We start from the raw sequence: 18,671 nt of genomic DNA, 5'->3' as shown, positions 1-18,671 counted from the left end.
TCCAGGGCTATGAGAATCCAGGTATCCTTTTATATACCGCAAGCCAATATGTTAAATTTGTATACCAAAAAACCTTATAAAATGGGAATTAATTCAGCTAAATTAACATTCACAGATTTTTAATGGCCATGCGATACTTCTCTATGCTACTCTGAAGTGCCATTCTCATGCTCTTTTTCCATTGACTGTTCTTTGCCAGAAAAGAAACAACACAACTTTCCACTTGCTTGCTTGATCTCTGTCAAATATCAAGCAAGAAATCATCCATTAAAAACTGATAAATGATAAGAAACTACCAACTGTCAGACAGTTATAAAAGCAGCAGGTCTCTTTCCTCGGAAAAATGGCAGAGGCTCCACTTTGAATAGAATGATATGTTTCTAAAGGATTATTTATAACAGAAGATTTACTTCCCCATTTTGTAGAATATAAAAGACAAACATGAAAAAATCATGAGACTTTCCTCTTGTTTTTGCATGTTTTAGTGACATGCTGACCTGAGTCCAAAGACAGAGATAAAAAGCTTTGATTAAGGTTCTAGGTAATAAAGACCTCTCCTGTTTTCCTACTTACTTTCTCCTTACAGAGAGAAATGAAAGGATTATGGCTATATGTATCAGCTCTGAGCGAAGTTATTCATTAAAAGAAATTTCCCACTGGGGCTTCCCAGCTATGCTTTCATCACCCCTCCCTTAGTGGTGGGATACACGTTTGGTACAGCCTTTTGGGAATATCTTTAAAATTTAAAATACACATACTCCTTGATCCTGACACTTGTATTAATATTTCTGTAGGATTGATTTTGAGAAAGAAAAATCAGCTCCTGACATCCAAGAACTGGCCTGACACTTACAGTTAGGCCTTGATGTTGCCTGTCTGGTGCCCATAAAGATGTTCTGTTGGACATAACAGTCTCCTAGAACACCAACATCAGACAGGGTCACTTTGTGACTGTGAAGAAATGAGATCAAAGCAAAGAAAAACAACACTAGCAAACAAACAAAGACCACTTCCTTGAACCTTATCCAAAATTACCTAGCCACAATGCAAATTTTATAAATCCTTCCTAACACACTCTTAGGTGGCTCCTCATGATGTGTGTAGTCTCCATCACTGCAACAAGCAATAAGCCCAACTTACTTTCTGGTGGTCTTTGGCAAGAGGACAAGAACAGTTATTAGAGGTAGAATTTTTTTACAGGAATATTCATAATCACAAAAATAGGAGACACCAATTTGCTCAAAAATATGAACATGATTCAATTAGTTATGGCAGATTTACTTTATGAAACAACTCAAAAAAAAGTAAGACAGATGCTTGAGTATTACAATGGGGAACTGTTGAGGTGTATGTTGGAAGACAGGGCAAGCAAATTAAATATCAATTACAAAGAATAGGATACTAGCCTATCTTTAAGGAAAAACAAATTGTGTGTGTGTGTGTGTGTATGTGTGTGTTTGTGTAGAAAAAAGTTTGGGAAGAATACACATCAAACTCTTAACAGCGACATGGGGAAGAAACAGAAAACTTCCCCATTTTAACATACACATCTTGTAGTTTTCTAAATTTCATAAAGTTTTGTAATTACATTGATAATTTTTAGAATGGATTATAATTTTTTAAAATTGGCTTCTCAGTAAATAAATGTCCATATAATTAAATAATGTGTGTGTATATATATATTGTACAGACTGAGTTTCCCTTATCTGAAATGCTTGGGGTTAGAAGTGTTTTAGATTTAGAATTTTTTTTTTTTTATTTTAGAATATTTGCATATACCTAATGACATATCTTGGGTATGGAACCAAGTCTAAACATAACATTCATTTATGTTTTACATATGCCTTATACATATTGCCTGAAGGTAATTTTATGCAATATTTTTAATAATTTTGTGCATGTTGCAAAGTTTTGACTGCATTTTGACTGCAACGGTTATTGATTTTGTGAAATAATTTTTACCATATTAGGTATAGTTCCTCTGGTTTTCTGATTCAAAAAGCCTCCTTTGAAACTTTTGTGATGCCTCAATTAGTAGAGAACTATAAATCACAATCTGATATGGATTCCTTGTACAAGGAAGAAACAATCTCATGAACCTGAGGATACTTTTGTTTATTCAGAAGCTTTGCCATAGTCTTTATCCTGAAAAGACACATATGAATTTTTTACAAGTCTGTGAACTTTAAAATAAAGCCTTACTATTTGACTAATCAGGCTAAAACAAATAAGATGAGATTCGACCATGCTCTGGCTGGGTGTAGTGGCTCATGCATGTAATCCCAGAATTTTGGGAGGCCAAAGTGGGCAGACCACTTGAGGCCAGGAGTTCAAGATCATCCTGACCAATGTGGTGAAAGCCCGTCTCTACTAAAAATACAAAAAAAAATTAGCCAGATGTGGTGGTGTGTGCCTGTAATCCCAGCTACAAGGGAGGATGAGGCATGAGAATCACGTGAACCCAGGAGGCAGAGGTTGCAGTGAGCCGCGATCATGCACTGCACCCCAGCCTGCATGACAGAGTGGGACTCTCTCTCAGAAAGATAAAAAAGAAAGAAAGAAAAAGAAATTGACCATACTCTGTTCACAATTGTAAATTACGGATCTTCTATATTGTGTTTCTTGACACTAGTGTCAGCCACATAATTTGTAGGTCCAAGTGCAAAATGGAGATGTGGGGTCCTTTGTTTAAAATACAAGAAAAATGTGCCGTTAATGGTACTAAAATAAAAACATTCTCCTTCTACAACTTTCTCTTTCTTGGCCTGTTGTAGTTTTTAATTTGCTCTTTAATTTCACACTCTCTGGAGCATGGCAATGTTCCTGGGCAAGTATAGACATTCACCAGGCACTCAAGAACTGGACTGTGATTTGGCCTATCTTGGAGTCCACCGGCTGCCAAGTCCCCCAGCTGGCCAGCAGCCAGACAGAAGCTTCATATCCTCCTTAGGAGAAGGGAAGTAAAGCTAGTCTCTCTTTACCATAAGGCTGCTGCTCTAACCAATCACAGATGAATGAATCTGAGGATTGCAACCCTTGCCTCTAACAGATCTAACTCAAAACTGGATGGGGTGGAAAAAAACTTGCCTCCAGGAGTCATGTGCCCAAAAGCACTAAGACACTGCCAGCCAGCTGTCAAGCCCTGCCCCAAGATGCCATGGAGCTCAGGTATCCAGCTCCAGCCCTTCTTGTCTCGTTCCTAAACCCATGCCAAGGAGAGGGTTGTAGCAGTCTCTGAACGACAGCGGGGAGCTGGAAAACAGGCAGGGTCTGGAGAGCCGAGAGTCAGAGAGCAGGCAGCTGAGAATCCATCCAAGAAGGCAGAGAGGTGGCGGGAGGCGGGGACTAAATGTGACTCCAGGCTCCAAGTTCTCCTCTTCCCCTCACCACCATGCATACTCCATTATTCCATTGGACTTCGCTTTTAAAATAGAAATTCAAAGAAAAATTATTATAATTGTCAAGACACTGACTGCAGACCATTCAATCTCAAGCTTGGGGCCCTTCTGAGCACAGGACTCTGTATAACTACACTAGTCTTGTGCCCATGAAGCTGGCCCTGCATGGCCCTTAACACTAAAAATAAAGAGAGAGATACAGATATATCGACTGGGCATGGTGGCTCACACCTGTAATCCTAGCATTTTGGGAGGCTGAGGCAGGTGGGTCGCCTGAGTTCAGGATTTGAGACCAGCCTGGGCAACATGGTGAAACTCCATCTCTACCAAAAAAAAAAAAGCAAAAAATTAGCCTGGTGTGATGGCTTGTACCAGTGGTTCCAGCTACTCCGGAGGCTAAGGTAGAGGGCTCGCTAGGGCCTGGGAAGCAGAGGCTGCAGTGAGCCAAGATTGCACCATTGCACTCCAACCTGGGTGACAGAGCCAGATCTCATCTCAAAAAAAAAAAAAAAAAAAAGAAAGAAAGAAAAGAAAAAAGATATATCATGATCACTGATATACCAAATTATTTTACAACAGAGAATATCATTACCTTACATCAAGTCTTTTATGAAATCTGAAACTTGAAAAAAAGTGCTTTACAGAATGCTGTGTAATCCTAAAACCTGCTATTCAGGAGTATCATTGGTTCATGAAACATATTATGTAAATAGTCACTTGAATTGTACATGCCATCCTTACTTTGGAGGAATTTTTCCTTTTTTCCTTTTGTGATTTCTTGACTGAGTTGAGAAAAAAACATTTATGTTAGCTTGTGTCCCTGCAGCTGCTGATATCAAACCGGTACTAAAAGTATGCAGTCGTTTTTCCGAATCTAAACACAAAAACAAATCTTTGTTTCTACCACAATTTCTCACACTTATGTTTTTATTTTTCTTAGGGTTTTTAAAAATTAGGTATAGCTGCTGAATTTTATCAAATGCCTTTCCAGCATCTCTTATAATTTTTTTCCTTTAATTTGTTCATGAGTTAATTTATTTTGTTACCCTTCCCTGATATTGTCCTATCCTTGCATTGCTGGAATACACCCTAGTTGATCATAGCATATCTGGCTTTGAAAATCTGACATTCTAATTGTTATTATTTTATTTAAAATGTTTGCATTTGTATTCATAAGTGTGACTGGTCTGTAGTTTTTCTTTACCATCATTTTCAGGTTTTATTATTAAGTTTAATGCTTTATTTATAAAATGAAATAGAAAGTTTAAAGAGTATTTTTATATCTATTATTTAAAGGTAAGATAGAATTTAGTGGTAGCGTTACAGTGCGTAGCTAGTTAGGCACAAGCAGGGCAGAAGAGGGCTTTACACACACATACATCAGGAATGTCAGGTGACCATCAGGTGATGGTCAGACAGTTATTAACTATCGCTCTAAAAGAATAATTGGTCACAGCTGGTGCCAGAGACAAACAGTCTCCTAATAGATACAAAACACCTGAAACTGGTGATCAGCAGCTTCCTGATAAGATCTCAAAAGCTGGGTAAGTGGGCTCAACCATGTACGTGTCGACAGCCCACCCCAAGGGAAGAATCAAGAGAGAAGTGACGCAATACCCCAGAAGTATGCTAACGTGATAAACACTCACTCCTGCTCTAAAACTTGCCTCGGTGGCTCCTTCTGCCCTTTGCCCCTCAGTCAAATTCTTTCTCCTGAGGAAGCAAGAACTGAGATTGTTGCAGACCGGTATGGATTTGCTGCTGCTAACAGTGGAGCGTTTAGTACTGGTATGTTTTTTAGTGGCAAGTCTTAATCACTTTTCCAGGATCTTTTGTGGTTACTGATTTATTAGTTACTTCTGTTTGGCTCCATCTTAGAGGGAAAGAGAGAGACACATACATACATACACACTAGAATTTCAAACGTTTTGCAGTAGAATTGCACACATTTTTTTACCATTTTAATATCTTGTAAATATGTATTATATCTTACTCTCAGTATTTTTTATTCATCCTTGCTTTAAGTTTATAGTTGTTTTCTGTTGTTTAAAGTCAACTTTTGCTTTTATTAATTTCCCCTAGAAAACTTTGCTTTTTTGTCTAATGCCTTACAATGAGTAGTAGTTTCTGTTATTTTATTATTTCTGCTTTAATAATTAAGCTATTTAGGGCTAAAAAGTTTTCTTTAAGTTCATCTTCACTGTGTTGCATTGATTTTGATATGGCTTCTTCTCTTCTCAATTTCAAGATAATTTGCAATATCACCTTTGATTTCCTTTTGGATCCAAAGATTTTATGTAAGAGTGTGTGCTTTAATTTCCATGTAGTTAAGTTTTTCAGTCATTTTAAAGTGTATTGATTTCTAATTTTACTTTAATCTGATCAGCAACTGAGACGTATGTATAATATTCCTACCATCTTTAAGTATTGCTTTCTGATCAAGAACATGATCAAATTCTGTGAATGTTTAGGAGACATACAAAACAGTGTATTCTCTATTCAAGTAGTACAAATTTATACACACACATAAAATCAAGTTATTGAGTATATTAATAAATTCCACTGTAATCTTCATTACTATGATATCTACTAGAACCTTATTATTTAGAAATGTTGAAGTGCATTATTTTCCTCAATAATGGTATTTTAATCAAATTGTCACTTTTATCTTTTTTAAATTTAGTTTTTGCTTACTATACATAATAGCTATATTGACTAATTATAGAGTTTGATGACTATTTTCTTAAGCTGAACTTTTAAAATCACTTCCTTATGTATCTTTCTCTTCCTTAATGCTTGTAACGTTAAATTCCTCCCTCTTTGATGTTAATATTGCCAGTATGCTTTCTGATAATTATTGTTAGTCTTGTCTTTTTTACCCATCCTTTTATTTTCAGCCTTTCTTCATATTTTAAGTGTGTTTATTTTAAACAGTATGGAATAGATTTCATGTTTAACTCAGTCTGATAGTTTCTGCTTTAAATAATGTTATACAGCTTCTTGATATTTCATATAACATATATTACTGTATTACTTTTTTTTACTTCTTGTTCTTAATTTTTGCTGTTTTTTCCCTAGTTTCTATTCATTCCCTTTGTTCTTTTAACATGGAAGTTCTACTGTATTTTCTTATTCTACAAGTGGTTACTTGTCTTTCCTTGACAGTCAAACACATATTTTTCTACTCTTATAAGAAAACAAGATGTAACGTATTTTCATCCCACTGTTGCTATTTCCTTTTCTGTCTAATAGGGCATGATTTTAGAGTCAGTGTTCTCACTTCTCACTCTCTTCACTGCCTTTGATAACTTTGATTTGGCTTTTACTTCTCAGCCTCTTCCTCCTCAGCCTCTTCCTCTTTCCCAGCCTTATCTCAACTGGTAAACTTCGCTGAGATAATTTAGTATTTTAATTTCCAATAATTACAAAGTTTTTTTCATACAATATATCTTTTCTTTTCTTTCTCTTTTTCTTTTCTTTTTTTTGAGACAGAGTCTCGCTCTGTCACCCAGGGACCCAGGCTAGAGTACAATGGCACGATCTCGACCTCTCCTGGGTTCAAGTCATTCTCATGCCTTGCCCTCCCAAGTAGCTATGATTGCAGGCATGCACCACCACGCCCACCTAATGTTTGTATTTTTACTAGAGATGGGGTTTCTCCATCTTGGCCAGGCTGGTCTTGAACTCCTGACTTCAGGTGATCCACCCATTTCAGCCTCCCAAAGTGCTGGGATTACATGTGTGAGCCACTGCATCCAGCCTTCTGTTTTAAGAGTTGTTTTTTAACACTTAGATTACACATTCCCAGTCATCCTCTCATTAACCACTTAAGTGTAATTTCACATAGCATAAATGTAAATATATAATATAAATTTTTTACATAATTTATGTTGTATGTATATACCATATACATATACATACACACACACACACACATATAGATTTTGCTCATCACTTTTTCTCATCTCATCTTCCCCTATTTTGAAGTCTGTTCTGATTCATTTGTTGGTTAGAACCTGCATATTTTCTTTAGAGAGGGTATACTGAAAGCATACTCTCTGAATCCTTACACATTTGCAAATACCTATTTTATTTTAAGCAAACAGTATCTGGACTGCATATAGGATACTCAGGTGGCAGCTCTCTTTTCCCTGTAATACTTGATGTTTCTCATATTCACTCTCACAAATAAGAAGTTTAATGTCAGTTTGCTTTTCCTTCTATAAAATTTCTGTGTGGAAACTTGCATAATTTTCTGTTTATATTTACAGTTGGGAATTTTACTTATATGTGTCTTCTTTAAGTTCTGCCTGGAAACTAAATTTTCAAAAGGAAAATTTCGACTTTTTTGGCTTAAATTTCTTCTAGCATTTATTAATTGTTGATTCTCTTCCACCTGTTACTTTTTCTTCTTCTGGACCTCCTAGTGGGTCTTCTTGATAGTTCCTTCTAGTCCCCCTCTTTTTCCCTCATGACTTCTGCACCTTGGAATTTCTACTCTGTGTTTTGAGATATTATATCCATTTCATCTTCAAGATCACTATCAGTCTCTTAATGGAAACCACTGTCTCAGTCAATTCGTTTACCAATTTATAATTTTAAAAATCTTAGAGTTTTGTTTTCTTTCAATTTTGGGAAAATAAAGTTACTATGATGTATTGGAATCTCCTTAAGAGCTCTGCTTTTACGATATTTGTCGGTTTAATAATTTTTCAAAGTAAAATTCATGTAAAAGCATTTCATAGTGAACAATAGACAATTAGTACATTTACAGTGTTGTATAAGCACCTCTATGTAACTTCAAAACATTTCCATCAATCCAAAGTAAAACTCCCCTCAGTTCCTGATAACGAACAAAATGCATTCTACTCTGGATTTATGTGTTCTAGATACTTCATATAAATGAAATCATATAATATGTGGTCTTTTGTGCCAGCATCTTTCACTTAACCTAATATTTTGAGGCTCACCTACCTTGTAGCATTTATCAGTACTTTATTATTTTTAATGACTGAATGACATCTCATTTTAAATACATATCAAAACTTGCACATTTATTTGTTGGTGGACATTTATACTCTTTCTATATTTTTACTATTGTGAATATCAAATATATGGTTTGCAAATATTTTCTTTCATTCTGTGTGTTGTATTTTCACTTAAACTGTTCTGTGATGCACAAACGTTTTTAATGTTGGTAGAGACAAATTTATTCTATTTTTCCTTTTGTTGCTTATGCTTCTGGTGACATGTTTAAGAATCCATTACTAAATCCAAGGTTATGAAGATTTACTCCTTTGTTTTTTTCTAAGAGTTTTATGGTTTTAACCCCTACATTTAGGTTGCTTGTCTATTTTGAATTCATTTTTGTATGTGGTGTGAGGTAGGGGTCTACCTTAATTCTTTTCTATATGATGTAAGAAAGGGGTCCAGTTTTAAGCTTCTACATACAGTTAGCCAGTGATCTCAGCACCATTTATTGAATAAGGAATCCTTAACCCCATTGCTTGCTTTTGTCAGGTTTGTCAAAGATCAGAGAGTTGTAGGTGTGAGATCTTATTTCTGGGTTCTGTATTCTGTTCCATTTTTCTATGTATCTATTCTGATATCAATGCTGTTTTGGTTACTGTAGCCCTGCAGTACAGCTTTATTGTTTTGTTTTGTTTTGTTTTGTTTTGTTTTTAGATGGAGTCTCACTCTTTTGCCAGGCTGGAGTGCAGTGGGGTGATCTCGGCTCACTACAACCTCTGACTCCCAGGTTCAAGCAATTTTCCTGCCTCAGCCTCCTGAGTAGCTGGGACTATAGGCACACACCACCATGCCCAGCTAATTTTTGTATTTTTAGTAGAGATGGGGCTTCACCATGTTGGCCAGGATGGTCTCGATCTCTTGATCTTGTGATCTGCCTGCCTCAGCCTCCCAAAGTGCTGGGATTACAGGCATGAGCCACCGTGACTGGCCTGCTTTGTTCTTTTTACTTAGGATTACCTTGGCTATTTGGGCTCTTTTTTTGGTTCTATATGAATTTTAAAATAGTTTTCTCTAGTTCTGTGAAGGATGTCAATGGTAGTTTAATAGAAATGGCATTTAATCTATAAATTGTTTTTGGTGGTATGGCCATTTTCACAATATTGATTCCTCTTATCCATGAGCATGGAATGTTTTTTCCATTTGTTTGTGTAATATCTGATTTCTTTTAGTGGTGGTTCATAGTTCTCCTCGTAGAGGACTTTCACCTCCCTAGCTAGCTGTATTCCTAGATATTTTATTCTTCTTGTGGCAATTGTGAATGGGAGTTTGTTCCTGATTTGGTTCTTGGCTTGATTGTTGTTGGTGCATAGAAATGCTAGTGATTTTTGCACATTGATTTTGTATCCTGAGACTTTGCTGAAGTTGTTTATCAGCTTAAGAAGCTTTTGGGCTGAGACCATGGGGTCTTCTAGATATAAGATCATGTCATCTGCAAACAGAGATAGTTTGACTTTCTCTCTTTCTATTTGAATACTTTTTATTTATTAATCTTGCCTGATTGCCCTGGCCAGAACTTCCACTACTATCTTTATAAGAGTGGTGAGAAAGGACATCTTGTCTTGTGCAAGTTTTCAAGGGGAATTCTTCCAGCTTTTGCCCATTCAGTATGATGTTGGCCGTGAGTTTTTCATAGATGGCTCTTATTATTTTGAGGTATGTTCCTTGAATACCTAGTTTATGGGAATTTTAAACATGAATGGATGTTGAATTTTATCAAAAGCCTTTTGCCCATCTATTAAGATAATCATGTGATCTTTGTCTTTAATTCTGTTTATGTGATGAATCACATTTATTGATTTGTGTAGATTAGCCAACCTTGCATCCTGAGGATAAATCCAACTTGATTGTGGTGGATAAGCTTTTTAATGTGCTGCTGGATTCAGTTTGCCATTATTTTTTTGAGAGTTTTCACATCAATGTTCATCAAGGATATTGTCCTAAAGTTCTCTTTTTTGTTGTATCTCTGCCAGGTTTTGGTATCAGGATGATTCTGGCTTCATATAATGAGTTAGAGATGAGTTCCTCCTCTTCAGGTTTTTGGAATAGTTTCAGTAGGAGTGGTACCAACTCTTCTTTGTACATCTGATATACTACAGCTGTGGCTCTATCAGGTCCTGGGCTTTTTTGTTTTGGTTTTTTGTTTGTTTGTTTGTTTTTGGTTTGTGGGCCATTTATTACTGCCTCAATTTCAGAACTTGTTATTGGTCTATTCAGGGATTCAATTTTTTCCTGGTTCAGTCCTGGGAGGATGTGTGTGTCCAGGAATTTATCCATTTCTTCTAGATTTTCTAGTTTATGAGCAAAGAGGTGTTCATAATATTCTCTAACCGTTGTTTGTATTTCTGTGGGGTCAGTGTAATATCATCCTTGTTCTTTTGATTGTGTTTATTTGAATCTTCTCTCTTTTCTTCTTTTTTAGTTTAGCTAGTGGTTCATTTTGTTAATATTTTTTTTAATCAGCTCCTGGAAATTGATATTCTGAATGGTTTTTCATGTCTCTATCTCCTTCAGTTCAACTCTGATTTTGGTTATTGTTTTCTACTATCTTTTGGATTTCTTTGCTCTTGATTCTCTAGTTCTTTAGTTATTTAGGTTGTTAACTTGAGTTCTTGCTAACTTTTCAATGTGGGCATTTAGTGCTATAGTTGTGTCCCAGAGATTCTGGTATGCTGTATCATTGTTCTCATTAGTTTCAAAGAAGTTCTTGATTTCTGTCTTACTTTCATTATTTACCAAAAAGTCACTTGGGAGCAGATTATTCAATTTCCATGTAATTGTATGGTTTTGAGTAAACTACTTAGTCTAGATTTCACATTTGATTGTGCAGTGGTCTGAGAGACTGTTATGATTTCAGTTATTTTGCATTTGCTAAAAAGTGTTTTACTTCTAATTATGTAATCAATTTCAGAGTAAATGCCATGTGGTGATAAGAAGAATGTATATTCTGTTGTTTTGGAGTGGAAAGTTCTATATATTTCTATAAGGTCTATTTGATCTCCTGTCAAGTTCAGGTCCTGAATATCTTTGTTAATTAGTTGTCTTGATGATCTATCTAATATTGCCAATGGGGTGTGAAAGTCTCCCACTATGAGTGTGTGGGAGTCTAAGTATCTTTGAAGGTCTCTAAGAACTTGCTTTTACGAATCTGAGTGCCCATGTGTTGGGTGCATATATATTTATGATATAAGCTCTTCTTGTTGAGTTGAACCCTTTAGCATTATATAATGCCCTTCTTTGTCTTTTATGATATTCATTGGTTTAAAGTATGTTTTGTCAGAAACTAGGATTGCATCCCTTTCTTTTTTCTGTTTTCCATTTACTTGGTAAATTTTCCTCCATCCTTTTATATTGAGCCTATGTGTGTCATTGCATGTGAGATAAGTCTCTTGAAGACAGCATATAAATTTGTCTTGGCTCTTTTTCCAGCTTGCCACTCTGTGTTTTTTAATTGGGGCTTTTAGCCCATTTACATTTAAGGTTAGTATTGATATGTTTGGATTTGATCCTGTCATCATGATGTTAGCTGGTTATTTTGCAGACTTGTTTATGTGGTTGCTTTATTGTGTCACTTGTCTGTGTACTTCATTGTGTTTTTGTAGTGGCTGGTAATGGTCTTTCCTTTCCATATTTAGTTTTTTCATGCTCTACATGCTCAGGGAAATTTCTCTAGGAATGAACTATAGAAAAGATCCCTGAAAGTATAGTCTTTGTAAAAGTTTTTAAATCAGAAAATGTGAGTCCTCCAACATTATTCTTCTGTTTCAAGATTGTTTTGGCTATTAAGGGGCACTCAAAATTCCTTATGAGTTTGAGAATTAACTTTTTCTTTTTTTAAAGAAAAGGTCATTGGAATTTTCCTAGAGATTGCATTGAATATATAGATTTATTTGGGTAGTATGACATCATAATAATATTAAGTTTTCAAATGTATTAACACTAATGTATTTCGATTCATTTAAGTATTCTTAAATTTCTTTCAGTAATGTGTTGTAGCTTTCAGTGTACAAGTCTCTCACATCTGTATTAATCAGGGTTCTCCAGAGAGACAGAACCAATAGGGTATATATAGAAATATATAGAAAGAGATTTATTATGTAGCATTGGCTCACACAATTACTGAGGCTAAGAAGTCTCATGGTCTGCCATTTGCAAGCTGAAGACCCCAGGAAGCTGATAGTATAGTTTCATTCCAAATTTGAAAGCCTGAGAACTGGAGGGCTAATAGTGTAAGTCTCAGTCTAAGTTTGAAAGCCTGAGAACCAAGACCACTGATGTCTGAGGGCAGGAGAAAATGGATACCCTAGCCCAAGCAGAGAGCCAATTTACTCTTCCTCTGCCTTTTTGTTCTGTTCAGCTTTCAGTGGATTGGATGATGTTCACCCACATCAGTGAGGATAAACTTCTTTACCAGCCTACCACTTCAAATACTAATCTCTTCTGAAAACATCCTCACAGACACATCCAGAAATATTTTATCAGCTATATGGGCATCTCTTAGCTCAGTAAAACTGACACATAAAATTAACCATCATAATCTCCTTGGCTAATTTTTGGGGAGCATTTTATTCCTTTGGATGTTACTGTAAATTGAATTAATTTCTTAATTTCTTTTTTAGATTGTTTATTGGTGGTGTATAAGAGCACAATTGGTTTCTATGCAGTGATCTTGTACTCAAAAACTTTGCTGAATTTGTTTATTGGATTTAGTAGCTTTTTTATGGATTATTGGGATTTTCTATTATGTCATCTGGAAACAGATAGTTTTACTCTTTACTTCAATTTCAATACCTTTTGCTTCTTTTTCTTGCCCAATTACTCTGGCTAGAACTTCCAGTACAATTTTGAATAGTAATGGTTAAGGCAGCCTCCTTGTTTTCTTCCTGACCTTAGAGAAAATGCTTTTATTCTTTGATCGTTGAGTATAATGTGTATAGCTGTGGGTTTTTCACAATACCCTGTATCGTATTGAGGAAGTACCCTTTCATTTTTTGGCTTAGTTTGCTCTTTGTTTTTTTCTAATTTTTAAGATGTACATTTAGGTTATTGATCTTTACTTACATTTTAAATTTAAGTTTTCATTTGTTTCTTCCAGCAGTTCTTTTTTTCTTCTAGTTCTTTCTTTTTTTCTCCCCCCGCCCCATGAGTGCTGTATCCCCTTAAGTGATTTGGTATTTTTCTTTGACTACTCACCAGGATTCAGCCAGCCACTGGGCTACCTTATGCAGTGTCAATTCTAAGAGTGGTGGTAATCTCAGTGACCTTTACCTCAGTGAACTTAGCTGCAGAGCAGCCAGCAAGTTACCAGTGTTTTCTCTGACAATGTAAAGAAATCTCTCTGTTTCTAGACTCTTCTGTTTTAAAGACAAGTATTATAGCCATTCTATCTACAAGGCAGAGAAAACTCACTAGCCCACCTAATAAGATTCCCTGTATCTTCTCAGATCCATCAGGCTTGAATACAGCTCCTAGAGATAGTCACAGGAGTCTCCATGAGCCAAAATTAGTCTAAACATTCTCCCCACTTGTCGCTTCAGGGTTCTTTGCTACTGGTGCACAATCTATTGTCTATTCCAGGAGGAAAATTTCAGTATGTCCTCTCTTTCCAGACCTAGAAAACCTCAAGGCTTCTAGCATCACATTTCCACATACCTCTGCCTATCAACATAGCAGCTGCTGACTCAGGAAAAGTAGTTATCTAAACTGAAGTTAAGAACATACATAGGGCAACAGTGGTATATTTTAGCTGCCATCTTCCCAGTCATTTAAAAAAAATGTACATATAGGGGCCAGGCATGGTAGCTAATGCTTGTAATCCCAGCACTTTGGGAGGCTGAGGCAGGTAGGTCCCTTGAGGTCAAGAGTTTGAGACCAGCCTGGCCAACGTGGTGAAACCCCACTCTACTGAAAATACAAAAATTAGCTGGGCATGGCAGTGCATGCCTGTAATCCCAGTTACTCAGAAGGCTGAGGCAGGAGAACTGCATGAACCCAGGAGACAGAGGTTGCAGTGAGCTGAGATCATGCCACTGTACTCCAGCCTGGGCAACACAGCGAAACTCCATCTAAAAAATATATAAAAATAAAAATAAAAATAAAATGTATAAATAGGTAATTATTTTTTAATTCTAAAGGACAGTTTTGTTATGTCTTGCAGCTATCCTTTCTACATTGGAATGGATCTTAGAATTTTAAATGGGAAATATGATTAACATACAAAAATTTCATATATGGATAAATTTTCAAGTATTCATCTCAATTATTCATCTACCTTATGTAAATAATATAATCACCATGATCCATAAAGAAATAGATATTAGTATTTGTTCCAGGAAAATAAATTGCATTTTGTGCTATAGCCAAATTATTTCTTTTAACCAATGAGTAAACAAATCAAAACACAGAATTAGGAAGTAGAAAATATCTTCTGTGCCAGGCGTGGTGGCTCATGCCTGTAATCCCAGCACTTTGGGAGGCCGAGGTCAGTGGATCACAAGGTCAAGAGATCGAGACCATGCTGGCCAACATGGTGAAACCCCCTCTCTACTAAAAATACAAAAATTAGTTGGGCATGGTGATGCACACCTGTAGTCCCAGCTACTCAGAAGGCTGAGGTGGGATAATTGCTTGAACCTGAGAGACGGAGGTTGCAGTGAGCTGAGATCGTGCCACTGCACTCCAGCCTGGCAACAGAATGAGACTCCGTCTCAAAAAAAAAGAAAAAAAAAAGAAGAAAGTCTCTTCTGTATATTTTCTCCAAGCAAAACACAAAGCTTCACTTATTTCTTGTCTGAAAATAATTTTTTAAAAAAATCACAGAAAATAGGTGAATTGAAACTTCAGAATAAACTTACTAGTCAGAAAATCTACCCAAAGTCATCAGAACTGGTGACTGATTACAATCAGAATAGATTGTAATTTGAACATACACTGTGTCATAATCTTAATAATCTTTATAAGGCAGTGGTTCTTAAATGGCATTTTTTTTCAGTTATTGACAATAAATAGAATGTCATAAGTCCCCTAGAGACCTTTTTGAAACTGTTATTAAAAAACACTGTCCATACTTCCAAAAATCTATTGCCAAGTTTTTTTTTCTCAAAATATTTTTCTCTAGTTTTCCAAATTATGAACAATGAGTTACTGTTTCAACACTCTCTCACACAATCTCCATTTGACTGATCATCCAACCACATCAAAATTCAAAAAGCACATTCCTCGTTATTCATATACTTTATATAAGCAATAATTTTGAGATTAACTCAAATCATGTTTGCAAATATATATTAAACCTATAGCAGTTTCACCCTTTTGCTTAGAGTAGTCTCATAAGCTTCTCATTTGTCACCATTCACATAGCGAGAGATTTTTCACCAACTGATAATAGATGAGAAAATAGTAATTTAAGAAGGTGCTATGAATAATATCTTTTGTATCTGTACTTTGCTGATTTGCCTTAGAGTTTTCAAATGCTTGTTTTCATTTTCTTAGTATGCTCATTTTTTGACAAATAAGAGAAATGAAACTATTCTTTAATTATACTAGTGAACCATGACAAGAAATGAGTGGGAAATTTTGCTTGCACAATTACATGATGTTCAAATTAACTGATTCTATATTTCAAAAGGAAAATATACTATCAGTTTTATATCTTTGTCATTATCTATACATACATTTAATAGCTTTTTAAAATACCAGTTTTATTTCCTATTTGAATAGCTTGCCAATACTTACCATCTGAGCAACATTTCTCTGCTTGCAGCTGGTCTTTGCTTATGACACTGTAAGGTAACATATTGTGATTTGGAAGCGCAGCTGTGACTAAAAGTTCCAGTGCACTATTCATGCCAAAATGAACATAGTGCAGATTGTTGCACAGGACTCAAACTTCATTCAAAGATTTATGCAAACTGTGTATCATTCATACATATTCATAACTCATGGATTTTATTTTTAATAACTTTTAACATAATATTTTTTTTTGAAATTTTGAGAAACAAGGAAAATTATGAAGAAACATCTAATGTTTACATCTACCACTAACTTTACATTTCAGTGTGTATCTTTTTATAAATATATATATACAGTCTCCCCCCAGTAGAGATCATACTATACATATTACTTTGAAGACTACTTTCCATACTAAGTATAATATCATACAATACTGGGGATTTGTTTATCTTTAAATTGCAATTCTTCTGAGGTATAACTGTAACTAGAGCATCATTCCATGCTCTGAATAGTAAATTTGTTTCTTACAGATTCCCAACTGCTCCTTGAATTTTGCCTAGGTACTTATAAGAATCTACTCTCTTTCAAATAATTAATAAAAATGAGTACCCTGGTGGCTTAATCTCATAATAGGTATGGCTTATACAAGGTAAAAGGTCTCTTAGTAGTTGTATTTTAATTATTAAACTCTAAATTGTTTTAGCATTTTCCCTTTTTTATTTTTTATTTTTTCTTATAACTTTAACATTTTTTTAAGATTCAGGGAGTACATGTGCAGGTTGTTACATGGGTATATGGTATGATGCTGAGGTTTGGGATACAATTGATCCTGTCACCTAGGCGGTGAGCATAGTATGCAATAGTTATTCAGCCCTTGCCTCCTCTCTTCCTCTCCTGTCTAGTAGTCCCCAGTATCTACTGTTGCCATCTTTATGTCCTTGAGTGCCCAATGTATAGGTCCCACTTATAACTAAGAAAATGAGGTATTTGATTATCTGTTCTTGCATTAATGCTGTAAGGATAATGGCTTCCAGCTGCACCTATGTTCCTGAAAAGGACATCATTTCATTCTTTTTTCATGGCTGTGAGAATTAGCATTTTAAAATATGTAAGAGTCTGTGAAAAAGCTGGGTGGAGCTACTGTGTATGTGAGATTTTTATTGTTGGTAGATTTTTTTTATTAAGACACATTTAGGAATGTTATTCTAAATGATGAAAAGTATTTAATACTTTAGTAATTTATGAACGTTAAAAAGCACCATGCATAAGTAGATAATTTTTTTGTTTTGCATCCAATTTACTCAAACACTTTCTTTTGCAAAGGTTACTTAGAAATTAACTATGAACCCATTAAGGGACTGACCTGTGTGTTTCTCTTCATCCTCAGTGCCTAACACAAAAATTTTTTGTTTGTTGCTGCTACTACTGCTTCTACTGGTGTTGATAAAATTGATAAGAAAATTATTTTGCTTTCTGCTTTACTCTATTGCTCATCAATAATTTGAGAGAGTTAATAAATACTTAGGTAACTTTCAAGATGGAGTTCAACAAATATGAAATAATAAGGCAAAAAATCTAAGCTTTATCTCTTGGTAGAAGTATTAAAAAGACTTTGAAATTAGGGTATAAAAATTGATTTGGGAGGATCAATTATGTGCCCAGATTCATAGGCAAAGATCTTGCAGTGAAGAACTCACATCTTCCTTATTATTCTGGCCTTTCTCTCCATTCTTGCACACTAAATAATGCCCTCGGCCCTTTGCCCTTTATAGATAATGTATTTTATGACAATTACTACTGCTCTTTAAGCACCCTATATTTTTAGCAACAAACTATATTCTTAAGATTTAACATATCAGCTACAAAGCAACAAAATATTCTTGGTGTTCAACTTATTTATTGGTGTTTGACATTAGGGGAAAACAAATACGATCTGAATGGTATCCCTGGACCCTAGATACTGAAATCCTGCAACATTTAAGTGTGGATTGGCTGGAGCTATCAGAGGTCATCATCTGTAATTCCTCAGAGAATGGGGTTACTAAAAACAATATCTCCAAATTGGAAATAAAGTTTTTATTTGCAGGCTTTCTCTTTGGATGCTTGCTAATGATGAGAAGGCTACACTGGGTGGCAAAGTGAAGACTGTTTCAATAGGGAAAGAGCCTTAGTTAAAAAGTTTTGCGAAACTCTTGAATGCTCAGCTTGCTACAATTACATAGTATATTTGCCATGATTCCATTGTATGTCATAAGGTCAGTAGGTTTCATCAGAATCTGTAAATCTAACACTTAAGGCCTTATCAGATTATCCCTATGACTTCATAAATTCTAAGGTTACATGGATAGTGAAGTCTCAATACCAATAATACTGTACTTACCTTAAATTTCTATTTATATTCTTAATACTTATAAATAGATTGATGCTTAAAATAAGTTTATTTCCTTATTTTTAAAGTTTGCATTAAAAATAAATAAGCTCATAACATCTCCTGCAGTTTAGTGTGTGCTCTTT

At 35.2% G+C, this 18,671-nt stretch overlaps 1 long non-coding RNA gene and 1 pseudogene across 1 annotated transcript in view; one reads left to right on the top strand and one right to left on the bottom strand.

Moving 5' to 3' along the window:
* Positions 1 to 3,956: 3,956 nt before the first annotated feature.
* LOC108586579 overlaps positions 3,957 to 18,671 on the top strand; it is a 39,164-nt gene continuing 24,449 nt past the window's right edge. The window contains exon 1 of the long non-coding RNA XR_001904086.2: positions 3,957 to 5,186. This is a non-coding gene — a long non-coding RNA (uncharacterized LOC108586579). The remainder of the gene's footprint in view (positions 5,187 to 18,671) is intronic.
* On the bottom strand, positions 12,051 to 12,137 carry LOC116275197 (annotated as a pseudogene).

The sequence above is a fragment of the Papio anubis genome, chromosome 5 (assembly GCF_008728515.1).
Source record: "Papio anubis isolate 15944 chromosome 5, Panubis1.0, whole genome shotgun sequence".
NCBI classification, from domain to species: domain Eukaryota; kingdom Metazoa; phylum Chordata; class Mammalia; order Primates; family Cercopithecidae; genus Papio; species Papio anubis.
Note: the sequence above shows the minus strand (reverse complement) of the source record. Positions and strands in the feature narration are given on the sequence as shown.